General features: G+C 39.4%; 1 protein-coding gene across 1 annotated transcript in view; it reads right to left on the bottom strand.

The window, feature by feature from the left end:
- LOC135222459 (uncharacterized) overlaps positions 1–6,872 on the bottom strand; it is a gene marked incomplete at its 5' end in the record, with an annotated part of 64,186 nt that overhangs the window by 5,867 nt on the left and 51,447 nt on the right. The gene's annotated exons all lie outside the window — the stretch shown is intronic.

Below are 6,872 nucleotides of genomic sequence, written 5' to 3'. Positions count from 1 at the left end.
GGTCTTTTGTGCCCCTACGTATTATTATTATATTATTATTATTATTATTATTATTATTATTATTATTATTATTATTATTATCTTTTTTTTTTTTTGTTTTTTTTTTTTTTTTTTTTTTTACTCTATCACAGTCCTCCAATTCGACTGGGTGGTATTTATAGTGTGGGGTTCGGGTTGCATCCTGCCTCCTTGTTAGGAGTCCATCACTTCCTTACTATTGTGTGCCGTTTTCTAGGATCACACTCTTCTGCATGAGTCCTGGAGCTACTTCAGCCTTCTAGTTTTCTAGATTCCTTTTCAGGGATCTTGGGATCTGGCCTAGTGCTCCTATGATTATGGGTACGATTTCCACTGGCATATCCCATATCCTTCTTATTTCTATTTTCAGATCTTGATACTTATCCATTTTTTCATCTCTTCTCTTCAACTCTGGTGTCCCATGGAATTGCGACATCAATGAGTGATACTTTCTTCTTGACTTTGTCAATCAACGTCACGTCTGGTCTGTTTGCACGTATCACCCTATCCGTTCTGATACTATAGTCCCAGAGGATCTTTGCCTGATCGTTTCTATCACTCCCTCAGGCTGGTGCTCGTACCACTTATTACTGCAAGGTAGCTGATGTTTCTTGCACAGGCTCCAGTGGAGGGCTTTTGCCACTGAATCATGCCTCTTTTTGTACTGGTTCTGTGCAAGTGCCGAGCATTCACTTGCTATTGTGGTTTATGGTTTCATTTTTCATATTGCACTTCCTACATATGGGAGAGATGTTATTCCGTCTATCGTTCTTTGAACATATCGGTTCTTAGGGCCTGATCTTGTGCCGCTGTTATCATTCCTTCAGTTTCCTTCTTTAGCTCTCCCCTCTGTAGCCATTGCCAATTGTCATCGCTGGCTAGTTCTTTAGTCTGTCTCATGTATTGTCCGGGCATTGGTTTGTTGTGCCAGTCCTCTGTTCTGTCTGTCTTTCTCCTGGCTCTGTATATTTCTGGGTCTTCGTCTACTTTTATTAGTTCCTTCTTCCCATGCACTCTTTAGCCACTCGTCTTCACTGGTTTTCAGATATTGGACCAGTGCTCTGTTCTCAATGTTGACGCAGTCCTCTATACTTAGTAGTCCTCTCCCTCCTTCCTTTCGTGTTATGTATAGTCTGTCTGTATTTGCTCTTGGGTGTAGTGCTTTGTGTATTGTCATATGTTTCCTGGTTTTCTGATCTATGCTGCGGAGTTCTGCCTTCGTCCATTCCACTATTCCTGCGCTGTATCTGATTACTGCACTGCCCATGTGTTTATGGCTTTTATCATATTTCCGGCGTTGAGTTTTGACTTGAGTATCGCCTTGAGTCTCTGCATATATTCTTTCCTGATCGTGTCTTCATATCTGGTGTTTTATGTCCCCTCCTTCCCATTATTCCCAGGTATTTGTATCCTGTCTCATCTATGTGTTTGATGTTGCTCCCATCTGGTAGCTTTATCCCTTCAGTTCTCGTTACTTTGCCTTTTGTATGTTGACTAAGGCGCATTTTTCTATTCCAAACTCCATCCTGATGTCCCAGATACAATCCTTACAGTCTGGATTAGGGTATCTATTTCCTTGATGCTCTTACCATACAGCTTGATGTCGTCCATGAACATCAGATGGTTGATTCTGTTGCCTCTTTTCTTGAGTTGGTACCCGGCATCCATCTTCTGTAGTACTTTTGTCATGGGAATCATGGCTACTACGAAGAGTAGTGGGGACAGTGAGTCGCCCATGGAAGATCCCTCTCCTGATATTAACCTCTGCTAGTCTTATTCCAAAGCTTGTAAGTATTGTATTCCAGTGTGCATTGTATTTTTGAGGAAGCTGATGGTGTTTTCCTCTGCCCCATATATTTTTCAGGCATTTCTATTAGCCATGTGTGTGGTATCATGTCGAAGGCTTTCTTATAGTCTATCCAGCCATGCTTAGGTTGGTTTTCTTCTCTACTGTTCTTCATTACCATTTTGTCTATCAGGAGCTGGTCTTTTGTGCCCCTACACTTCCTTCTGCAGCCTTTCTGATGGTGGGGGATGGTGTTTGTCTCCTACTAGGTAGTTATATAGCCTTTCACTGATGATACCTGTTAGTAACTCCACAATTATTGGTAGGCAGGTGATAAGCCTGTAGTTTACTGGCTATATTTCCCTTACTCTTGTCTTTTTGTACTAAGGATGTTCTTCCTGTGGTCATCCATTTTGGTGCTTGGAGATACAATGCTGGAGTTGTTCTGCTATTCGTGGGTGTAGGGCCTTGAAGTTTTTGAGCCAGTATCCATGGACTTCATCGGGACCTGGGGCTTTCCAGTTGGCATTTTCTTTAGTTGGTGTCTGACTGTGTCTGTCGTGATCTCTGTGAATCCTTTGTTTATTCTCCTGTTTCTTCTTCCTTGACTTCTTCCCATGGAGCCATGTTGCATGTTTGGTTGTGTGATACCGGATTGCTCCATATGTTTTCCCAGAGTCTCTTACTTGGTTCGGCTTCAGGAATTTCTGGGGGGTGGTTGTTCTCTTTAGTTGGCGTATAGTCTTTTCGGTTGGTTCCGAATAGTTTTGTCTGTTGGTATCCCTTATTCCTGTTCGTGTACCGTTGGATCTTATGTGCTTTGGCCTTAAGCCTATGTTTTACATCTTCTATTGTGTTGTTTAGTCCCCTCTCTTGTACTTTGTATTTCTCGTTTGAGTTCCTCCCTTGTTTTCTTGCTTCTTAGCTTTTTCTGCCATCTCTTTCAGTTTACTCAAGTCAGATCTCATCACCATGATTTGCTTTTCCAGGCGCCTTTTCCAAGGAGGTTGCTGTTTTGGTTTCTGTTGGGTTGGTTGTGCTGGTGGTGTTGGTGTTCGAATCCCCATTCAGTTCTGCTACTAATCTGCTCCTGCATATGTCAAGTTATTTGTTTCTGTGATACTGGTGGTGTGTATTATGCCCATTATTTCATTGACCTCGCTTGTTTTCTCCCTTAATTTCTTGGTGTTGTAGGCTTTCATGGATCTTTGTTCTCTATGTATCTGGCTCCATCCATTGTCTAATCTTTTTCTACCCATTCCGTCCTCTCTGTTACTTCGTCGGTGTTTCTTCGTGTGTCGTTCTTTGATACCTCATCCTCCCCTGTCGTCTTCTGTGGCATCGTCTCTCAGTTTCGTCTTCGTGTAATTCGTTGTCGTGTGGACATTTCCCTTTCCAGTTCTTCTCTTTCTGTTGGGGAGAGCCAGTTCTTTTTCTTTATGTTCTTATTTCTTGGTCTGCCAGCCTCTGCTCTGTTTGGGGGGTGTTGTTATTCCTCTCATTCCAGATGTTGACCAATCATTCTTCTATATCCCTCTCCGTCGGGTTGCTTCGATGTAGCATCTCCATATTTCCTTATTTCTTCTCTTGTCCATTTCTTCCTTTTTGCCTCTGTAGCTCCAATCTCCGGCTGTTGATTACTCTCGTTGTGGTGATCAGTTGCTGGATGACGACCTCCAAGTACCTGACCGTCTTCCCCTTCAATTGGGTGAATACCTGGTTGCCGGACGAAGCTCCTCTGTTGCCAGAGGTTCCATTTACGTCGTTGTCGTTTATTCCTTCATTTCTTTCCATCATTGCTGAGTTTTTTGCTATTTAACCCATAGCTGGACCCTACCCCATCAGGGATAGGTACTCATTTACAGCTGAGTAGACTGAGGAAATTATGGTAAAGATCCTTTCCCAAGGAATCAACGCCGAGGAGAGCGGTCACCCATCCAACGACTGACCAGCCCCAATGTTGCTTAACTTGACTTAAGTCTATTGACGACCTAACCCAGTCCTCCACGGCGCCACACATTATTATTATTATTATTATTATTATTATTATATTATTATTATATTATTATTATTATTCAAAATATACAAACATTCTTAAAGAACAAACTGCATGGTCATCAACTTCACTAAAACCTAACCCTCCAAAGAAATATCGGTGAGAAAAGTAGCAAATGAGAACTAATGTAATTGCAAGTCGAGTAAGAAGGGCAAATTGAAAACCAGCCATGTTAGGCAACCACCTTAGAACTGGGTGTTTTTAGAGAAACCTTTTAAATATGCAAATTGTAGAAACGTGTTCATTGTTCAAAACTATATACATATAGTATGCATAATAGCAACTGCTGTGAAGTATAAATGATTCGTGAGTTAGCCATAGTTTTTTTAATGGATCTTCTGAATTTTCTTTCAAATGAAAGCTTTCTAAGAGAGTGTGCTTCTTCAAGTTAAGAGTTTCCAGTAATTCAATCGTGCCTTTTCGCCTTATTCCATTAAACAGCATGTAAAATAATAATAATAATTATTATTATAATAATAACAGGTACCCTTTGATATACTCGGGACGATGACCTTGGACCCTCTACCGTTCCATGACCTTGACGCCGGAGAATGTTGGTAATCTTTTGATTGCATTCAATAATTTACCAAATAATTTATCCGGTAAATTAGTTTTCTCCACTACCCATTTATAACTGGAAGCTATATAATCTTCGTGTACAATACAATTCCATTTAAGTAAAACAATCAAAAATTTTTGGAGAACTGCTCGCTGCTATTCGAAACTATTAGTAGGCAACTTAATTTACGGTTGCAAGTTTAATATCCAGAATTAGGCATTTGTTATTACTTATTTTATAATTCAAATTTTATTATTTCATGTCATTTTTATAATTTACTTTTATAAGTAAATTGAGGCTCCATTAATCTCTTATTTTCTTTAGGAAACAGTCCCGTGACGTCATTAGTTAGCTGTGTTGATTTAGATGGCCTTGGTTGATTTCGCTAACGTGTCATCAACATCTTGTTACTCACTGTAATGTATGAAAGGTAAAATGTTGCAAGGCGCTAAAAACTTTGAAGTTGAGGGTTGAAGAATGGAGGTAGCTAAAAGTAGTTTCGCTGTTTTTATTTTAAAACTAATGTATGTTCGGCACAGAATCTCAACAGTGAAATCAAATGTTTCTCCCAAGTCAGTAATTATATTCAGACAACATAACAGCATAGCAAGTATATAATTCACACAAGTACATCAAACAATGCATCGTCAGTTGGCACTTTCAAACCTCACATTCACAACGAAAGTAGTGATAAGACTTGAGATGCGATGGAGTCAAGATAATGATGAAATGGAAGTTCCTTTAAAAGACCCGGTTTCCTGAGAACCCACCCAAGTTTCCAAGTCTCTAAAATAACCTCACTAACATTGACATTGCAAATTATTTTACAGATCACACTGTATGAAACCACAGGCAGTTATAATAATAACACGAAAACCGTTATATGTTAGTACAAATAGCAGTTATCCACATGAAACTCGGCTGACACATCCCTTTCGGTAATATTCTTGTCGTACGATCGAGATACATTTCTTTAGCTACATACTTAACACACACTAAGTTGTCTTCTTATTTTTAACAACGCATTAGATTCTTTCAAAACTCACGGAAATGGGAATCAAGAATATTCTCGGTCCAGTTCTCCATCTCTCTTGGTTTGTTGCTAGGAGAAAACTGCCGATTGTAGTGTAGAATGTAGATTGGCCAGCAGCTGAGTGTTGTGACTTGTGAGGGAGAGGCGGTACACAACTAGTCCTCACTGAATCACGAGGTGCCGAGTTGCTTTTATTTTACTAACCCTCTGGAGAAACAAATTGTCTTTCTCCATTTCATATCCCTCGAACAGCCTCTCCTAGTCAAGACCGATTCTGTTTCTTGTAACCTGCTGAATGAGATCTCTTAAAACTTCATGTATGCTTCATTCACATTTTGTCTATAGGGACGATTGGAAGCTATTCTTTTACATTTTTTAAAGATTTGATGCACTCTTTCACAAAAGCAGGCTTTGTATTGTATCATTGGGCTCCAATTGTATTTATTAATGTGTGTGCGTGCATGTAGCTATACGATGAAGAAAGTCAGTGCCAAATTCTCTGACTTTGGTTTTGATTAACAATTCATGTGTATATATATATATATATATATATATATATATATATATATATATATATATATATACACACACACACACACACACACACACACACATATATATATATATATATATATATATATATATATAATATATATATATATGTGTGTGTGTGTGTGTGTGTGTGTGTGTGTGTGTGTGTGTGTGTGTGTGTGACAGTAAATAGAAACAATGGGGTGCGAGATCTTTTGTCTTTACTCTGAAGCATTTTCAGGCAAACCACTGGAGTATGCATTTGATTGGCCCTGTCCGATGGTTTAGTGGGATGAGCAGTATAGCTGCAGCTAGGAGACCCAATTAGCTAAAGGTCTGTGCTTGCGCTACACTGGTTGAGTATAGTCGGGTCTCCCCCTCCCCCCGGCAGGAGAAAGTGTTAATGAAGGTTAATCATTTAAATATCTAGATATAAGTTCTTTTAAGTCTGAGTTTGGAGAAAGACCAAAAAGAGTAAACCAAACAATGGACATGCTTAATAAGATTTAGAAACCAAACTTACTGAAATTATATTCAAAATTAAGATTATGCATTTGTCTATCACAGTCTGTATTGTTCTGTGAACATGAATCATAGTCATACTCTTCATCAATGGTAACGCCATGCATGCCTTTCCTGTGGTTTATCTTCCACAGATCTCGAGCCTCCTCTCTCATAGCCATAATCCAAGTAGACCCGGGTAGTCCAGAACTTCTGGTGCCTACGGAAGCCCCGCAGAAACTCTCATTGCTTTTCTCTCAGGGGTAGTGGAAGGGCATTTTTAAAGTTATGCCATCTCCTTTCCATCATCATCATTTATGGAACTTCCATTATTTCCCTTCTGGTATCATTTCTAATTCTATCAAGCCATCCAACTTAATTCTAACCT

The sequence above is a fragment of the Macrobrachium nipponense genome, chromosome 3 (assembly GCF_015104395.2).
Source record: "Macrobrachium nipponense isolate FS-2020 chromosome 3, ASM1510439v2, whole genome shotgun sequence".
Taxonomy (NCBI): Eukaryota; Metazoa; Arthropoda; class Malacostraca; order Decapoda; family Palaemonidae; genus Macrobrachium; species Macrobrachium nipponense.
This window is presented reverse-complemented; position numbering and strand designations above follow the sequence as displayed.